The sequence below is a fragment of the Lonchura striata genome, chromosome 1 (assembly GCF_046129695.1).
Source record: "Lonchura striata isolate bLonStr1 chromosome 1, bLonStr1.mat, whole genome shotgun sequence".
Taxonomy (NCBI): Eukaryota; Metazoa; Chordata; class Aves; order Passeriformes; family Estrildidae; genus Lonchura; species Lonchura striata.
In genome coordinates, this window is record NC_134603.1 from 34,102,606 (window position 1) to 34,123,772 (window position 21,167).

Genomic DNA, 21,167 nt, shown 5'->3' on the forward strand with positions numbered 1-21,167 from the left:
GAGCCATTGAACACATGTAGTGTACTCCACTTACCTCCAATTCAGTTTCTTAATAGTGGTTCTTCAGATATTTGGGGGAAACTTCTTTTTATTCCTGCCACTAATAGACTTGTCAGTGACTTTTGAATGTTAAAGTTCTAATCAGGATGCAGCATCATTGGAGGACCTGGAGATGACACATTGTGGTTGCAGGGGTGCTCTCATCAGGCCTCTGAGTCTTCAAACATAAGGCCACAATTTGCTGGCTTTGAGAAGTGTGTTAGCATATTCTCCCTTAACTTTAAACTTTTCTATATGTTCAATATTATTACTCATTCCTGAGGACAGAAGAGTTACATATGCTATTAGAAGAAAATTGTTTCTGAGGGAAGAAAACTAATTTACATTTTCAAGTATAAGGAATGTATTTACTATACCAGTATCAATAATGATGATGAAGGAAAGTATGTCTACAAGAGCCTGAGGTTGCAGTGTGACCCAAGTTCCCAATGTCCAAGGTAATGCATGTTTTTTGCCTGAAGTATAAATCCTTTATTTCGCTCAGGACTACATAACTGAGCAGAACATTGAAATCTAAAAATCCTGCAAATCAGTTACCAAGTGCACTGCCAAAATAAACAGGCACCTTTTAACTATGCAGCAGACAACTCCATAACAAATGAGATTGTCCAGAAACTGCCTGCAAAGCTGTGAAAGTTATATTCAGCACAGGGGTGCAGCATAAAAAAACAAAAGCCCATGTTAATGATTTCTTTCAGCTCCAGTAAGTGGACTGATTGGAGTTCTGGATGATTGATGATTCTTCTTTAAAATCTTCTAGAAATTACCTGTTTAGTTTAAATCAAGTATTAAGTTTTCACTTACTCCAAAGGTATAAAGTATTTGATATACAGTTGCTTTCATAGTGCAGCAATTTTGCAGCAATAACAAATTTGATCTGAAAATTCTGTTAAATTCTAATTATCCATGACAGTAAATTTTAATTTCTTGATCCATACCAATAACTAAAAAAATTTTCATTTGTTGAAGTTTTCACTTAAATTCCCAAGCAGTTTTATATAAGAACGAAGGTAAATAATGCAATTAGTATTCCAATGATAGTTCAAATTAGTCTAGAAACTTTGAACAGATTAGATATGATTAAGTTAATTTGAGAACTTTATAAAACCTTAAAAAGACAATTTTTTAAAAGTATATTTCATTTTATAAAGAACATGATATTTTTTTTCTTCCCCAGATCTAAATTTAGGGATATTTTGGTCATTTTATAAGAGGCAGCAAGGAAAGAAGCAAGACAACATGAAAAGAACAATTGCAGTCTATATAGTAGCTTTAAAAAAATCAAATTAATAAATAAATGTCATAATTTTTACTTTGTTGTTGGATTTTAACCTTACAAGAGCTGCACCTAAGCTTGAAAATCAAATTAGATAATTTTTATAGTTGCCATAATAATGTTATCTATAGTCTTCACAAAGATCTCTGTATTTTTCTTATATGTATTCTTCAAAACCTGATTGAAAACTAATGAATAAGATCAAAATAGTACAAAATAACTATGAATTACACTCTATATTATCTAGTACTCATTCAGCTTCCATACTGATAATCTGGATACAGAACCATATATGTTGATGTACATACACATGCTCACACATAATTACATATACATAGACACAGACTTCTGAAATTATTTGTTTGCTGATTAATTCTTTTTCCGTCTGAATTTTTACAGTAGATTTGGGCACTGCTGAAAGAACACTGAGATACCACTCAACTACAAGTGTGATGTTGTCCTGTTTATTTGCAGCTTTCCCCATCCTACTTTCACAAATTATGAACATCTGAAGTTAATTCACCAATTCTACATTAATCTCGATAGAGGACTGAACAAATAAGACTCATCATTAGTTAGCAGGAAGTTGTCTGGCAATGTGTGATATATAGTTTTCACCTAAAAGAAAATATAGCATATGTGAAAACTTGATGTGGACTTGAGACATTCCTTGTAGAATTCTGGATGCATAATCCAATGGATGGATTATGCTCATTAATATACATGCAATTCTTAGGTGACAGTTTAAATATTAATGAGCTTAAGCAAATAAATTACAATCCCTCCTGAAAACATTCTTTATTTTACCTTTTTCCTCAGTGTTTTGTGTATGAACACAACTGAATGCAGGTTGTGCTTGCCAAATGGAAGACAGGTTTCCAGCATTTTGCCTCACACCACAGACTTTTTATGGCTCTGTGTAGCCACAACATGCCTTTCTTATCATTTGCCCACAGGCTGTGTAAAAACCTACCAGGTTCTTTTTTGTATTTAACCCATTAATGAAACAGAAGTTATGGAACATTTGAGGTTTTGCTACACAATGCCTGGCATTCTTCAAACAAGTGGCTGCACATCCAAAAAAGGGACCATTATAATCTGAAGAGGTAAGAGGGGTAGATGAGGTTGGAGAAGAGGTGATGCAGCAATTCTGGGCTACAGCCAATGGAGAATGTACAGCATATGGAGAATGATGAAAAAGAATGAGACTTTATACTAATCCCTCCTGATCTGGATTGCATAGAACATAAAGCTGTATGCCAAAATTGACAAGTCCTGAAACCCACCTGCAAGGAAAAAATATTTGGGGAAACTTAATCCTTTTATAAAAGGCAATGAGGCAGGAAGTAAGATGACAAGAAAATCAGGGAAGAGAGCTGGCTAACCAATGTAGTGCTACCAGTTGCAATTGACCATTCCAGAAGAAGACAAAGCAGAAGTAACAATAAGAATGATGGGATAGGGAAGAAATTTTATCTCTTTGAAAAACTGAGGTTTATATCATGGTTAAAGGAGGATTGCCACAGGACCTGCCAGGTTAATAGAGTTTCCATGGTAAACAAATAGAGGAATAAGTCCTTCCAAATCCATCTCTAAGAATGCTGTCTTCCTAGCAATTTTCAAATAGCAGAAAGTTAAGTCTTCTTTTGTTTCTGAAGCAGAATTGAGGCCCATCATTAGTTTTTTGTGCCACATGAATCTTATGCCAACCACCCTGAAAATATAACAAAAATATGAAGAACTGCTCTTGAAGTAATTATTCCATTTAATGTATGAACACAGTTCATTAACTGTCTATTGCAATATAAACAATCACTTCTAATACTTTACTTGCAGATAAGGGAAAAGAACATAATTTCATTTTTTATCCTTTCATATACAATCTGAAAAAGCACTTTGTTCTGTTGCTCTGTCAGTCATAAGCAAAGGGTCTGGTCCTACCCTGCCCCTGGCTGAACTCCCCTCTTCCTCCTTGCTGGGCTATAAAACACATACTGGAAAATACTACCAATTGCTATAATAGTTCAGTAAGAGACAATATAGAGAAAAGTAGAAAAGTTACAGCAGGTACCCTGAAGCATAACTGAAAAAAAAAAACCCTCAGCATACCATAAGACTCACAACAATATCCAGAGGGGATGTAATCTGGCATGTGTTTCACCTGTGTGGAGTTTATTACAGAGTTGAAGATTACATTTGTTGTCTTGGGACAGAACAAGTATTGATTTATCCAGGATGAATTGCATTTTAGTTCTCTCCTATTTATTCTGAAAAGTAATCTGGGCCCCTCAGTTGTTCTCAAGTGATGTAGGTAATTCCAGAGGGCAATTCATTTTGTCCCAAAGGGTCTAAAATAAGAAGGATATTGCTCTGTACAGAGGGAGTCTAAATGCTAAATACCCTATAAAGTTAAAAAAAATCTTGCAGAACAATCCCTGATATTTAACATCTTAAACCTTTTTTTTTTTTTTTTTTTACAAAAATAGAAGAAAAATTACAAATAATAAAATAAACAATAATTAGCAGGACAAATACCTATAGAGTTGTTATGAACCGCTTATAGATTTGATGCTAGACTAACTCTGGATAAACCATACAGTAAAGCTTTATTCTATGATGCATATTTCACTTTACCTGAAGCAGATATTTGAAGAACAGAATGGCTGTTTTTCTCCAGATAGTAATTTACTACTGTGATGTTTTTAATATTGGTAAATTATGCTCCATCCCAATTACCAACCAGATCCCATGTTCCCCCAGGTATTTTGCTGCAAAGCTCAACCCAGTATACCTGCTCCTCTATTCTACTCTAATAATTAGGTAACAAGCCAGACAGGAAGCTGTTATCCTTCTATTCCTCCAGTCCTGTAATAACAAACATTTCTCTTGGCCAGAGACCCCATTAACATGCCTTCCTTGTCACTTTTGCTTCTGGTTTTTATATTAGCTCAAATGGAAAGTTTTGGTGGTGTGGTAACTAACCCAAAATGCTTATTCAAAATAGTCACATTGTTGTGAATCCCTGTGGTCTTGATTCAGAAGTCCCCAAAAGTACTTTTTCCCTGTAACACTCCTAGATGGCATACAATCAGAGCTCTGTATCTCAGTCTTCAATAAAAAAAACTCAAGGTGAAGTGAATCTCAAATGTTTCTTTTCATTCACTATTAAAAGGGAAAGGAAACTTTTCAATATGAAGAGCAAGTTTGTCACAAACCACCCAAATGCAGAACCCACATGCACTTGAAAATCTGGGCACTCCTTGAGAGCTGTAGTGTGTTTCAGGTGAATTGGCTTCTCTTTCTTCTCTGTCTAGCACTCACACATTTCCCTTTATCCTGGCCATCTTTATTCCTACATTCCAATCTTAAACCTGTTGTACTCTCCTACCCAAAGCTGGGCTCATGTGTGAGATTTCTAATCAATTAACTGAGCCCTCTTTGTGGTGAAGGCAAGAGTTACATACAATAATGGATGTTATTATATCTATACATTTTTTCTCTGGAACTTTCAAGCCCCACCAGAAGCTCCTAATACTAAGCTTCTTAGGAGCACATACCACAGTCTTGTGTAAACTTGTGCATCCTATGAGCTCCCTGTCTGGAATGAGGAAAATATCCCCATGGGTTTTGGGACTGGCTCATGTGCTCTTTCATTTTGCAAATTACAATTGAATATATCCACTTAGAACACATCTTAAGTATTTAATATGGAATACTGTGAAAAAATATTTTCAAGTCATCTGAAAGGACTTCCTTTTCAAGTATCCTTTAAAAAATTAAAAGCATAGTCCTTAATATTATTTGTCCTCAGCTATTTTTTATGTAGTATTACATTGCTACAAATGTAGTATAAAATTTACTCAAAGTTTCTTAAGAGTGTACCTGCCACTGAGATTAAAAATTATTTGTAGGGTATGTGAAAGAAGAGAACATGCTCTTAACATCTGAACTTGTCCAATAGAGGAGTGGACTGAGGAAAATTTTCTTGTGTGCAAGAGCCAGTTCCACAAACTCACATTTTCCAGTGTCCTAGTAGGGGATGACACCAACGCTGACCTCTGGGCAAATGTATTCTCAAGGGCAGCTACAACTGGGCTGCAGCTACCAGGAAAGACACCAGGCACAGGGTTTGTCACAGAGCAGAGGGAGATGCCACTGACTGCACTCAGGAGAAACTGGAGCTCCTCCTCCACGCAAAAGTTTGCTGTGGGCCCAGTGCCAGACATGCTTCAGACAGGAAATAATGTGTATAACTGGTGAATGCACATGACTTTCTCAATCCTACCAGTTAGGGAAATGATAAAAGAAATATTGTTATTGTTCTGTTTAATTAGCAGTGGAATCCTGATTCCAGAAATTCTGCTAAAGAGAGCCAGGAAAACAGAAAGGTTACTGAACAGCCTTATAAGAAACAGATTATTGAGCTGTCACAAAAGAGGACTTATTAGAGACATATTTCAAATATTTCCTATAGAGTATTTTATTGCATGACAATTTTTCTTTCTTTACTTCATTCCTTTTCACACTTTTTTCTGTCATATCTTTAATACATTTTTTCCATTATTTTGGCAACTGGACATCGCTATTCAGTAAGTAAGCATCTAAAAGTATTTCAGAATCATCCAAGTTCAGATTAAATTGACCATCTCAGGAAAACCAAGATTATAAATCGTTTTGCTCACTTGAATCAACAATGCATGACTAAAAACAAGAGTATTTATACTTAAAACTTGGAATTTAATTCTAAAACCTAAAACTGTACAGCCTGCACTAAAAGTTTTCTAAATATAACCATAACATTTCACTGGAGTATGATCCTCTCCCATACTTGTTTTAGTAGTGACATACTACCTTGTTATATGAGCTCATATTCTATACATGCATGTAAAGTGCTCTGTGCTCATGATGGGTTTGGAAGCTTTTACATAAGATGAAATGGTTGGTTATTCAAACTTTCTAATTTCTGTGTGTATCATCTGATTGTTTCCCATAAATATGTGCTCTCTCTCGTTGAAGACCACACATGAAAAATGCCATACTAAATATTGTTTTTTTCTCAACACTGATATACTGAAGAGTTTGGGCTTTCAAAATCAAGTCTTAAAGCAGATTATAGCTATAACCATGGAATTGCTACCACAGCATCATAAAACAGTATAAAAGACTGTCAAACTTTCAGCACTTGAAAAGAAAGCCTTATTTAGAAAATCTTTCCATATGTTAATCAGATGTTCACACTATTTCACTTTATTTTGATGTTAAATCTACCCAGAGATAGATATTATTATATTCAACCACCATCAAGTGGCATCAACTTTCTGGAGAAAACTGAAAGGATACAAATGTGTCTTTATCTATGTGCTAAAAGGAGCTTTACTTTGATAAACTGGCTTGGAACAATTATGCTGCTAAGTGACAGCCACATAAAGAAAGATGCATATGTGTAAAAATAATGAGAACAAAACAAACTAGTTCAAGGACCTTCAGAGTTTTTTTCAAATTTTAAAGTATGTCATCTACTGGAAGTTTTCTCAGGAAAATTGCTAAGGAAGGGTAAATCACTGATTAAGAACTTATGAGGGAGGAGGGCAAAAGGAAAGTAATAAACATGAAAATAAAATGAAGAATAGTAAAAAAAATTCCATTTGTCCTAAGTCACTTCAAATTTCTGGTTATTCCATATATAGCTTTCTGGAAGTCCACATCTTTGCATTTAGGAACATTTAAGAAAATCAGCCCCCATACACACAATTAAAATTATACAATCATTGTGATTTCTGTGTAGCACAGATTATTTAAGATCCTTTGGTTAGCCATTCAATTATCAGAAACTGGATTATAGCACATTTTTTCTCAATCCTGATACTGCTTCAGTATGCTTCAAATGAAGCATTTTCATGAGAAGAATTTCACACTAGAATTCTCTGTTGAAACTACCCACCAGTTCAAGTTGTTATTTTTAATAGCTCCTATCTTGTTAGTGTTTTAATTTACAACTACCTTATCAAGAGGCATTTATTCAAGGCCTACAAACAGACTTTGTACACTTTCAAAAACCATAAAACAGCAAAACTTTACTCAGGCCAATACAATAGTCTTCAAGCAGAATAAGACAGAGGCATGGACAAAACAAGAAACACCTCATCACCCTCTCCTGACCACTTTTGGGCAACAGATGGGATAGGATCCTCTCAGTGTCCTTTTCCTGGGCTTAATTCCTCCACAACATGCAGCTTCTCTCATCCTGGCTTTCACTCCAGCTTCTCTGAAGTTGATGGAATCCCCTTGATTTGTAATTAGAATTGCTTTTCTTCTTTCTGGCTCCAAAGTCCTTTTATGTGTGAATAACTTGGTGAATAGGTTTTTTAAGTGCTTTACTTGCCACTGAGAAAAATTTAATTAGGATAAAATCTACCCCTCTGGAGACAAACTACAGAAAAAATATTTTGAGGTACTCCTGCATTTGATTTGGGTTCCGTGTACACATATCTACTAACACAATTCCATTATAATTATACAGATTTGGAGAACACTCCTCATCTATTTTTACCAGGAGTTTTGGGAAGACAGCACAGCAACCTCTGTAGCAGTCATTAAAGATTCTTAGTCTTAGGTAGTGCTCAAAAACTGTGGGTTTTGCAGGCTGAAGCATCATGTGCTAGAAATTTGAAGCCACTGCTGCAGTCTATGTCTATTGACTGAATTAGGAAAAGGATGACATTATTCCATGCTCTCCCCCATCCAATATTATATGCTTAAAATACTACTTAATGTAGTAGTTTCTCTGAATTTTCCTCAGTTTTCAGACAGGGCTCATGCCATAGAGGAGAACTTGGTAAAGGAGGCAGGAAGATAGCACTGAGCAGAGCACAGCTTCCTAAGGAAATGGTTATCATCAACTTAAAGGACTAGAGTTGGTTTGGCTGAGAACAGAATCAATTGATTTCAAAATCATGGTGCAGGGCTTTTTTCAATTACCACTAGGAATGAAAGACCTGATTTGGGAATAGGGATGTATGCTCTATTGGACCTGAAAAGTTTTGGAAGTTCTGTAGACAAGTTCATGGGGCAGATTTAGCTTAACTGACTTGCTGGGAACTTCCCCTTTCTAAAGCCTGGCTGGAGTATCTCTATGCTCCAGCTATATCCAGCTGCCAGAATAGATCTTTGTGCCTATTGGGCAATATCAGTGTGAAATTAACTGTGAAATAGAACTGAACCTCTTCTGGCAGTTTGTCTAGTCCAGAGCAAGAAGCAATGATTAACAACGTTGCTATGAACAGTAAAAATACCACACCCCAAACTATTTGCTTGCACTTTGAACCAGAGCATTACAGAGCAAATGCATGACTTATGTTGTAGCTTCAGGTTGTCTCTAGGAAACCTTTCATAAGGTTAATGGATACAGCTGTCATCCTTTGAAATAAAGTGATCATCTGAGTTTAGCAGGAAAGACACAGCTATTGCATTCAGCTTGGGTTCATACTTCTAGAATAGTTCAGGCATCCAATTCCCACATCAGTTTTGCTAGAGAGTAACACAAGCAGAAAGTGAGAAACAGCTTCTAGGGCTAATGCCCAGGTTTGCACTGTAATAACACAGCTAAAAACAAAGAAACTTGGGTTCAAAAGCCCAGTACATCAGACAAAAACTAGGACAGAAAAGCCCTGTGCTGTGCTTAAGTTAGTGTTTTTCTCTTTTGAGGTATGAACTACAAACTCATGTTCTGAATGCAAGTAAAGCAATAAATAATAACACCAACACCCTAAGTAATAATAGCAACATCTTGAGTGAATCTTGGCCATTATAAATTAATTTTTCCTCTAGGAAGTTATCATCTCTCACTCTCGCTAGCAAGGGAAATCTACTTGCAGAAAATGTGCTTAATTATAAAGTAAAATTTATGTAGCGTGACAGTACTTTGCTTAATTTTTCATTTTTCTTGCAATTTCAGCTGGTTTAACATGCAATATTCCTTCTTAGAAAACCTTGCTTCATAAATAGAAATGTGGACCAAACAGGCTTATTTCTCAGATCTTCACAGTTGTGACTTTTACTAACATCAGGATTTCAAATTGTGACGGGCTCTTAGAGAGGAAAAATTTCATTTTCCTAGACTCAATATGATTAGGAATACTACTGGGAATGGAAAACCCAGTAAAATTTACCTCATGACTATCCCCATCTTCAAGACACACAATGATATCCGTTCCTAAATCTAAATCTCTTTTTAAATCTCAGTTATGGCTTTAGGGCTTGTTGCTTAGGGATTCTTTTCTCTTTGCAGAATTTCTGATCTTTATCAGCATTCAACATTTCTGAGTAAAAGGCATTTCTCTTGAATGAGCCATGTACCTTCACAGCTGTCTGCAACCTGACAAGTAGAAATACATAATGTTCTTTCTTTCCCCTCCATTATGCATTAAATTATGAAAGGAGGAAGACAGCTCATTTCCAGTAAAGATGCAATTGAACATACAAATCACCTTGTCCCACAAATCAATTAAAGCAAATAAAACCCCAAGGATCTTAATTTAAATCCAACTTATTCAGTTTCCATTTATGAGCTAGCAAGAATGTTCTTGAAAGCTCAGTTCAGAATGAACTATTATTCAGTTATAATAGAACTGAGAGAATGAAGAAGCAGAGGGACAACAGGGAGGGGAAACACCATTAACTGGGCTGAGCCAGGGAGGAAAAGAGAGTAGAATGAGAATGGCAGTAGGGGAAATGGCAGCTAAATGATGCTGAGATGTGCTATTTAACTTGCAAACCCTTTCTAACATATTTTTATTATTTTGTTCAGTTTTGCAAATAAAATAGAATTGTGCAGTTAGAACCTTTTTATCTGATCAATCTACTGAGAAAGTAACCATAAACTGAGCAAATTGACAGCTGCTATTGTGGTTGCTGGAACTTGTGAGCTATTTCCTCTTGTGAGGCAATGTATTTTCATGGCATATAAACTAAAAATACACACACAAAAAAGAAATTGAGTTGAAGTTAACTATTAGATGTTGAAGTTAACAATAGATGTTCATAGTCCTGAGGAAAGGTGATAACATGATTTTTCTTCAAATATTTGTGCTTTGTTCATCAATAATATCACTATGGATTTCTCTGTAAGAATTAGGCTTATTTACTGGGATTGCATGATCATGTAAACCCATCCTCAACAGTAGTGCATTTTGTCATAGTGACTGAACTGGAGGAGCTCATCCTACTAGCATAATCATACCATGTACTTAAAAGGAACCATTCTCATAACCTCTTCTAAAACTTCCTTGCATCTTCAGAGTCTTAGACTTCTCTTGGTATCCCTTCTTTACTTTTTTGATTTCTGTATTTTTACTTTTTTTCCCTCCTCCTTCAGCATACAAAATCTAAGGATATTCTTCCCTAAATCTAGCAACAGATGAAGACAGCTGCAGATAAAGTAACTTGCTGAAACATCAGCTGCAGCCAGCAGCTCCAGCTTGTTGGAACACCACCATCTATATGCTTGAGAGACTTTCTGGAACCATACAGCACTACAGATGACTGCTAGGGGAGTCATAACATAAGACATGCAGATGTTCCTACTTACTCCACCCAGTCCCAGTTTATTTAATACACTGAACTATCTCAGCTCCTTAAGGAAGCAAGAAATGATAAGCATTTAAATGTCATGGACCACTAATTCATGACCTGTACTTCTCCCTTGGACCAAAAATCCTGATACTATAACAGCAAAAGAACAATCAAGGTCTTACTTCAGTGCAGCATCTCAAGGAATGAATACACCTGGGACTTTCTCAGATAACTGCTTACATCAGAGCAAGCAGAGGTGTTTTGTGGGTTTTTTTTGGGTTTTTTTTTTTGGTTTTTTTTTTTTTTTTTTTTAAACAGCAGTGAATCACTAGAAAAGTCTTTGTTAAAGTTACAAGAAGCCTGATAGGCTGATATAAAATTTTACCTTTAATTGTAGAGGTCATCTTTTTTTGTTCTTAAATGTCTCCTTGCATACTTGAACTGTAATGTATAGATAGGGTAAAATATGGAAAATAGCTGCATAAGAATGCCAGGTTTGAAGTATTAAAATCGGAACGTTGAAAACCTCTTTCCCTCTCTCTGCTACTATGAATGCTTATTTCTCAGAGCCACAGCCTGGGAAAGAATAGATAGGAGACAAACAAGGAAAATATGGAAAAAATTATCTCCTGTGTGCTTTTTATACAGGACATAGGGTTTGAAGGCACAACAGAGAAAATTCCATGTTATGAGGGAGGTCTGGAAAGCCTGTGTCTGTGTGAAGTTTTCCTTTTTGTAGTGCCCCAAATTAGATGATGAACAAAGCTCTTGAGCCAGCTGTTCCCAGCCTTAGCAAAAGTGGATGGAATGTAAAGCTGCTCTGTTCCACTAGTTTCCTCAACCTGCAAATACATATTGGTTTACAGGGGAAGAAAAATTATTTCAACACCTTATCAGCAAGAGCCCCCCCCAAAGAAAAACCTCTCTCTCATTTTTGCTAATTATGTTGGGAAGACTCATGCTATGAGAAACTCAGTAGTACACAAGTAAAACCCAATGGAGACATCCAAAAGATCTTATTTCAGCACAAGATTGATCCACTTACCTCCATTTGTTAAAATAAATCTATTTATCTCAGCCATTTCCTACTTCCTTAGATGAATGTTAGTACTAGGACCTAGGAAAAAAGAAAAACACAAGCATCTGAAATACCAGAAATAGAACAAGAGTAAAAGTTTCCTCTTGAACCTCTCTAATCAACCTGATACATAATCTACCTTAACTTCACGCTGGGACCTTGAAGTAAAGCTCAGAGCAACAGACACCACCATGGCATCCTAAAAGTACTTGGTGGCTGGAGTGTGTTCTCCCCGGTGTCCCTGCCATGGTCACCTGAAAGCTGCTCAGGTAGTGCTCTGAAGACCTCCCTAGTTTTTCCTGCCTTTCTAAAAGAGACCACAGAGATTTATTCACCCCCTCCCTTTTTCACACAGTAGAAGAGTGGCAATTAGGAAGCTGAAGTGCAATATCCTCCTGTCATGCAGGCACGCAAACCCTTATTTCCCAGGAGCTCCTTAACCACAGGACTATAAACATCAGGCTATAAACAATACACCAGGGTGGGGTGGGAGGGGAGACGTTCCCACTTTGAAGATCAGTCATTGTGAAGGCATCAGTTCTACATTCATCATTCCAGAGAGAGGGTGACAGTGAGCAGACCTGGTGTCTAGAGAGAGAGTGGTAGGGTCTCACACTTTGAGAAAAAACTGTGTATACCAGGTTAGAGCATCATGCTATAAGAAAGAGAAAAATTCCAGATATCTTTCTGCAGACTTTGTTCCTTTTGTAAAGCAGTTATTAATGCCTACACTTTGCATAAGGATCCTCCAGAATACCTCCTACATTAAATGTAGCCCAATGTTTACTGTGAACATGAGGTCATGTGTCCACAAGCAGACCTGTCAAACTGCTGAATAGATTCATGGCTGGCAAATTAGCTGTCTCACTGTCCTCCATATTGCAGCATTACTGAAATTCACCCAGACACTTTTTAACTGTCCTGTAATTGACGTTTTTCTGAAGAATTCAGGAGTGTTAGCAATCAAGACATCTGCAGTGCAAAAGTAAAAATATAAAATTGTCTGTGTTGTTCTGTAAAAAGTAGTTTTGCTTGAGTCTACTCCCACCAAACAATGGATGTCATGCCATTCACTTCAAAGTGTGATCTGGGCTTAGATCTTTAATAGGAACTGGATCAATTGTTTTATTTCCCAACAAACCACAGATGACAGAAGTGCCTGATAAACAGACTTGGTTAAAACAGACTGGATTTAATCAAAATGTTTATATTGACAAGCTTGTTGACAGGCCCACAGGATCACCTGTGCAACCTCACTAAATTTGGAGAAGGAAAAGACATGAAAACAAAGAAATAAAAGCTATCCTCTTTTAAATTACCTCCCTTGAAAAATGAAAAAGTTAAAACTAAAAAATACAAATCAAAAAACAAAACTAGGAACTCTGAACTAACAGTTTAGTTCCACACAATAGTCAAATGAGATAAATAGCAAACTTCCAGGATGGTTTACAATTATTAGAATAAATGCTAAACCTTCTTAAATTGACACAACATGAGCAGTAAGTGAATAGCTCACAAGAGTATGTTGTGGAGATTGACCCTAGCGCAGGTACATGGATTTGAATGGATAGAGTGCTGCTGACAGTCTTTGCAGCACAAGAGCCAGCACACTTGGCTGGCCAGTGTTCCTTCATAACCTATGGTTACCAGATGTGCAATAGTTGTTTCATGATAACCTTCTATCTCTGCTTTTCAAACTGTAAGGATAAGTTTGTTTTGAAGAGGTAGCTGACAGTATAGGAAGCAGACAGGTTTCTCTTTCAGGATCAGCTAACCACATGCAGATGTGTCTGCCAAGTGCCTTATCCCTTTAATAAAAATGATATCTTATTCATTCCTAGCACAGGAATCTCTTCATGTTTTTCCTCCACTGCCATCTACAATGCTTTTATCCTTCACTTTCAGTCAGCACCATAAGCCATTTCCATTACAGACAGGGGAATGAGCAAAAAATAATTTCTAGGCAAAGGCCCCTTTTTTCATGAATGGACAAATGCCTCATAACCCTCTTTCCAACCAGTGTGTAAATGGCTCACTTGTACTGCCTTAGCTTTCAGTGAAGCTAACTGTTAGACAGGCCTGAATCTAACTTCACTAACTTCTCTACTTTGGTAGAGAAGGATGTACCAAAATCTAAAAGTCATGAGCTCCCTTTCTTGCCTTAACACCTTTGGACTTCAACACAGAGGCAGACTCGGTTACTAATAGGAACCAGATCACCTTCCCCTTTCACAGGTCTCTTATTGGCTTGCACATTTTCAGTAAAGACTCCATAAAAGCAGCTGAAAAGACTATTCATAAAAGCTATCTGACACATAATACCTAGTCCTAGATGCAAGTACTGCAGCACTGCAACATTTAACAAGCTCTGATCTAAGAAAATTCAGGTAATTTGCAAGATTTGCTCATGACCTCAAACTTTCCTTGGTAGGTGCATGCTTCTTTTCTTGTGGTTTGGAATCAAAGACATCTGGCTATGGTCATTCTTTTCATCTTCTCATCTGGATAGCTTTTACCATTCAGGACAAAGTGATAGACATTTCTGTACTGTGAACACTCAAGTGCCTCAGGATCTCTCTTCTACTTTTTTCCCCCCATTCCACGGACATCATTTGTACCTGTGTCTCCAGTAATGACTCTGTTTTTCTATAGCCAGAATACAAAGATATTAAAAACACATAACTGAAAACACTGGAGAAAGTTTTCTTGGCAAAGATGTAATTTATGTAAATGAAACTTAAGAAGGGTTTTTCCCTTTCTCTACTGATTAGTATTTTTCTCTTGAGGCCTTCTGGCTTTGGGGTTCCATTTTGGTGTCAACATTCTGGCCTCTAAAAGACCTGAATGATTTCAGAGCCTCCGTCAGGGAAGAACAAGCCCAAATGTCAGCCTTACACTGATTAAATCAATACAAGAAATGATATTGCAGAAATAAAGTGTTTACAGATTGCTTGCCATATTACATTACCAGCTTAAACAGCACATTAATAGGGCACCAGGAACCATTGAAGGATAAAAGTGATGCAAGAACTCCTGACACGGTAAATCCTTCCTTTAGAAACACAGGCAGATTTCCCCAGTAGCTTAAATCTTGCAACCCTTCCCTTCACAACCCATCAGAGGTCTCATAATAAGTATGTACAAATTGCCACACAGCCACAGAAGTGGAGAGACTGTGAAAGCTGAAGGGGGATTCAGTCTGTTGGGTGGGTTAAGTAGATGTCATGAAAACCACACACAAAGGCTGTGGGTTTTCCATGCCATAATTTATTTCTTTTATGAACAGCAAATTAGGGAATGCTCAAAAGGAGAAGCAATTCCCAAGTTCCTCTTGAGACATGTGTGAATTGGTCTAATACATAATTACTAATTATACCCTAGAAGCTTTATCAATGGAACTTTATTAGGAATAGCCAAAACTTAGGGAGACATCACAACAGAGACTTTGAATAGATATTCTAGCAAGACAAATAACATTGGAAGGAACAAAAAAAAGCCAAGGCTAAACATCAGGGTAAAGAATTATAAATCAATAAGTTAGCAATGTAAATTATTAACAAATAATTTAGAAATGGAAGCCATGTCCAACTAGAAGATCAAGAAAATGAGGTCTAAAACATATAACAGTGGAAAAAATAATAAGAACGTGGACAAGAATAACAGAACTTTACATCTTCACTCTCCTATGATAGTGAGTTTTTGTTTGCTAACAGATTTTAAGGTGCCTGGAAAGTAGGTAAAAACATAATATAAAAGAAATATATCATTTGCATGACTGTTTATTCTGTAATTAAACTTTTGATGCAAAAAAAAAATCAGATGAGATCAAAGCTATGCTGACTGAAAGCACTGCAAAATGAGTTAGCAATATTAGACATTAAACAACAGATGAAAATCTGGGTCAATGAGTACAACCAGACTTAATTGTATATACAAAGTAACAGGCTGTAAATTTGCTGTGACCATTTGACAGGCACCCACAGCTGTTGGATTATTGCATAATAAATATCTACTGCATAGCGAGGTTCAGTCAGAGGCAAACAAACCAGGACAAAGATACTACTGAGGGATTAAAGAACAAGGCACTGAACACCTTCAGTGCACACTCTTCTGAAAAGCATGTGCAGTTCTGGTTGCCCTTTAACAAAAAAGACACAGTAAAAGGTAGAAGTGCAACAAAAACATTCAATGGCAGTAAGTGGTCTCTATATTGGGAAGAACTTTTTCCTTTGGAAAAGAGAAATCTAGCAGGGAATACAACATAAGAGCATATGAAAGAAAAGTTTGGAAAAGACCTCAGGAAGACTCTAGGCCAACCACCTATTTTTTAACAGGGTGACAGCTGGGGTTTACCCAACCGGATCTGAACAAACTCCAAAGCTGTGAACTGTTGCCACATATGTTGCAGTTGAGACAGACACAATATACAGAACATCACCCTACAATAGCAGAAAGCTTTAAACAGCCCCATACAGAGTAACACCACACCTCATCAGAAGGCTTCAGGCATCTGCCCATACAGCAGAACATCACATCGCTTCAGAATGCTGCAAGCAGCTACCCATCTTGGTCTTTAGCCCAACCTGTTATACCCCTCATGTTCATGCATTGCCCCTGTGTTCCCTCTGTTCCCTTTGGTGGTTGGTCAGTGCACCTGGGCACTCCAGGTCTCATACCTGCAATGCTGTTCACCCGATTTTCACAGCTGTAGCCCATTAGGGATGAGGCTCTGCCACAGCTCCTATACTGCTGCACTGCCCTCATAATCTAAAAGCTTTTCTTCCTAACTCATCCAACAATTTATTGTTTCAATATATGTCCATCATCTTCACATCCTCACATTATGAAGAGCCTGACAGTTTTCTCAGTAAGCTCATCTTGGGTATTGGAAAGTTATTTAGATCTACATAAAATCTTCTCTTCTATCTTGAGTCAGTATAATAAAAATCACTCCTTTTTTCATAGCATGAAAGGCAGAAAACAAATTTATTTAACAAAGAGATTATTAAAAATATAACTTTTTTTTTCCTCTAAAAAATATATAGTTGTAGATGATGTATAAGTCAGACAATTTGTGACTTTGCAGAATTAATTGCCACATGATTTTGTATCCTAGAAATAGTCTTCTGAACCCACAATTTGTGAAGAAAGTCTACAGGAACTTTAAATGTGTAATGGCCATGCCACATTTAGTTTGGAAAATAGCTTGTTCAAAGACTATTAAAATCTGGGAATGTTTGCAAGAAGCGTCACCCTAAATTTTCCCAATCCTTGTACACTTTTCTGTATTATCTGCTATTTGTTGCTGTTAAAAATGGGGTGGTGATCTAATGGCTGATGACACTCTATGACTTTAGTCACAGACACAGAAATATTGGCATAGGCTCATGGGCCAGGCTCTGCCCCACACTGAGTCCCTGTCAATGACTGCTGGTTGTTTAGTCTTCTTTCTACTGCAGCAGCTTCTGGCTACTGCCGAATTTTCTCTCAAGTATACACCCTTGACCAGCTTAATGGGAATATGGTAAACAACAACAGCTTGACTGTATAAATAGAGAAATTAATGTTTAAAGAACACGTCGCTGCGTTGGATCAACCGCAATGAAACTGCAGGAGCAAGCAGGAAATAAACTGATTTTATGGGCTTTTGTTACCATCATGGATGCAGAGAAATACTCAAGTATGCAAAGAGACAGAGTACTTCTCTGAAAGCATTATATATTTCCATATATAATTTTATTTATCCTTTTGTCCTTAAGCCACCCACAGGAGCTTTTTGAAACAGAGATCTGTTTCCATTCATTCTTCAGTGTTGTCTGAAGACAGCAGTGGAGTTACACTTCTTGACAGGCAAACTTCAAAAGGTTTGGCGGTTCAAAGTTTGTATGGGCTTATCTGAATTTCTCAGGTCTGCAAATCTCATAGTATCAGCCTACAGCTTGGTACTTGAAGCACTTCCTGGTGAAATCCCAGATGGAAACCGAGGCATAACTTGACTTCAGAGGGCCCAGACCAAAATATGCATTCAAGTTCCTGATAGATTTAAGAGGGGGCTGAAGACACAGTTCATGCTGGCAAAACATGCACAGATCCTTTTTTGCATGCCAGATATGCATAGATTTTTTGATTCTTCATGAAGATCCCACAGGAAAGTCAATTTACACACATCAAAAAAAAGGCATCTTGGGTTTGTTTTTTTTTTATGATTCTAATCCATTCCACAATTCAATAGTTTCCATAGATAATATTTGCAGTACTGCTATTTTGTTTTGTTTTGGGTTTTTTTGCACAAATAAAAGTCAACAGTCAAATCTCATAAAAATAAATACACTTTATTTCCCTCATGAGTGCCTGGTCTTCTGGTCTTTCCTTATGTTGTGAGTTGCATTTTGCCAATCACATGAATCTGTTTATGTCATACTCATCCATTCTGCAGTTGTTCCCTCACACCTGCCTACCGCGACTACTTTAGCTTCTGGGTACTTCTCAAGAGCACTGTAAATTTGCAGGAAAGTAATACCAATGGGGGTGACTATTTTTTCAAACACAATCATTCCAATACTGACAGGTCTGTAATGAAATATGGCTGTCTTAATAAAGTGTTTTAAAGTCTTATTTTTGCTGAATAGCAACATAGAAAGTGTGACAGTTATTCCTGACTTACAAGTTTTATAATTTTAGCTTGGATAAATAACTTGCTGTAGCAGCAAAAAAGGTAATTTATATATGAACTATTGCTAATTAAAAATTAATTGCAACATAACATACCAGTTCCTTTAAGTGGATCTGGTGTTATAAATGTCACATAACATACAGATGAAGCCGCAAAATACAATCAAACTGCTTGGTCCTTCCTTTTCCTTCAGATTTTGAAAGTGGAGGAACCACACTAGATTTCAACAACAGAATGTGTATATCAATGTCCATGGTTCACACAACATAGTTCTGTATCTCCTCATATCACTTTGACTATGTTAGAGATCATATTACAGATATTTTTTGGATTAAAATAATGCTGCCACAACGTAGATAAAACACATGTCTTCTTACTTAATATCAATTTATCCTAATATTTTTCTGTAGATGCAGTTCTGTTGTCACCAATAACCATTCCATTTGAAAACAATTCATCTGCCATGGAGTAAGTGCAGCAAGAATTGCTCCCTAGTATAATTTTTCTGCTCACTTAATGGGCATATACTGACAAAATATTAATTACTCATGCAATAATAACATTTCTGTAGAGGTTAAGTGAAGAGGTAATTTCTCTGAAATAAAGAAGTAGTATGGGGTTATATGGAGAAAAACAAAATTTTGAAATACTTAGTTACAAGCTAAGAAAAAACAGAATTTTGCAAGTAGACATCACTGAGCCAGCCTGTTTCAACAAGCTCAGTATGCTCAGCTGATACAGTGTGCTCTTCATACTTCCAGAAGTATGACTTTTAGTTCCACAAATTTTTTTGAGTCATTTTATGCTATGACTTCTTACCAGCAAATAGCTACAGAAAACACAGCAGATTCAGTACACATTTCTTGAACTCAAGAACCACAGCACAGAATGCACTCATTTAGTTCATTTTCCAGAGACTGTACATAATATGCAGATCATCTAAATCTCAGTGAAACATGATTTTGAGAGTATGCCAACTTCAGAATGTTCCTGGGAATATTTATCATTGGTGTTCTCCATTTCCTTTCTTGATCCTCTCCTTGAAAGTCAGCCAAGCAAATGTGGATAAATATATCTGATAGTTTCTAAAATGTCTCAGCAACTAATCAGAAATAACTGGACCAGCTCTTGCAGAAATAAAACTGAATATCTTCCACTTAGTGTGTGGTTCTAAAATGTGGGACCTTATCTTTAATAAACAGACCAAGTTTTTGTAGTTCATTTACAGTACTTTTACTGTGTTTTATAAATATACATGAAATTAAGAAAATCTGTATTAGTTGCCTTTTCCCCCCTCCCATGCTGAATATTTATCTCTTTATTCCATACAGGAAAGTCAGTCTTTAATACATAAATTTCAGTTTTGTACAATATTAGGATGCCTTTTATTCTGAAGAGTAATGGAAATAATAGAAAAAAATGCTGGACAAAATCCCCAGTTCATATTTAATGCCTTAATAAATTCCAGATTTTGACTATGCAGATGATGAAGCAGAAAAAACTCTTTATTTTCATTTAAAAAATACATTAAATTCTAAATCCAGGTTGCATTCTGTTTTCACTTGGACCGTCACCATTCATACAAAAGTGCCTGTCTGGCAAGGACTTTGAAATATAGATATACTCTTGCCAGGTATACTGGCTTTCCTGGAAAGTAAAGTGGTTTATTTCTCCATTAAACAGTTTCAACAGTGTTGGACACACCAGCAGTCAGTGTGCTTCTACCTTCATGACCACCAAGAACAGGAAAGAATTAAAAGATGTTTTCTGAAGCTGTTACCTGACTATTAAGCTGCTACAGGACTGATCTTTCTGACTCTTTTCAAAGTGAATGGCCTGTTCTAAGGATTTCCTTGGTTAAAATAACTGACAAAATATTAAAATGCTGCTACTTTAGAGTCCTTTCTATTGATCACAACTTCAGTGCTTTTAGTCACAAGTTAAGGACACATACTCTCCAGAAGTGTTTCTTCAGGATCCTCCACTAGTAGCATTTGTCCTCCAAAGGAGAGAGAGAAAGGAATACTTCTTTTTGTGTCCCTAGAAGCCAATTCACAGAAGTACTTACAATTGTAATGCAAATTAAATTGTCCTCTTCCTCACAGTAATAACAGCTCATGATTCTGTACCAGCAACCTTAAGCAAGGATCTGCTTGCAAGATCTTACACTGAAGGGATCCTGACAAAATCATGCATCTGTACATGTCCGTGGCTTTTAGGGGGTGAGATAGATTCTGCATGGCAGTAACTCCCTACTGAGGGGAGGGGAGGTGCTGAATTGTGCATTCTCTGGTCCTTTAGGTTCGTGTGGCTGGTGATGGTATTATATCTAGTGGTAAAAACGTGCAAGTTTCTTGGGCTTTATTTGTTCTGCTCGATTGCCAAAAGCTCTTGTCCATACCTACTCTGCACCATCCCCTCTCCGCACCCTGGTTATGTTATTTAACAATAGCATGATCAGGTATCTTTGGATTTTTCTGTTTGGACTAAAATGTGTTTAACAAAGCATA

General features: G+C 36.7%; 1 protein-coding gene across 2 annotated transcripts in view; it reads right to left on the reverse strand.

Annotated features, from left to right (window-relative positions):
* Nucleotides 1–21,167, reverse strand: part of SULF1 (sulfatase 1) — a 301,035-nt gene that overhangs the window by 227,220 nt on the left and 52,648 nt on the right. Inside the window, exon 2 of one of the 2 annotated variants that reach the window (XM_077783279.1) lies at nucleotides 11,952–12,023. The exons of the other annotated variant lie outside the window; for it this stretch is intronic. The gene's annotated coding sequence lies outside the window, so the exon portion shown is untranslated. The remainder of the gene's footprint in view (nucleotides 1–11,951; nucleotides 12,024–21,167) is intronic. 2 annotated transcript variants of the gene reach the window in all.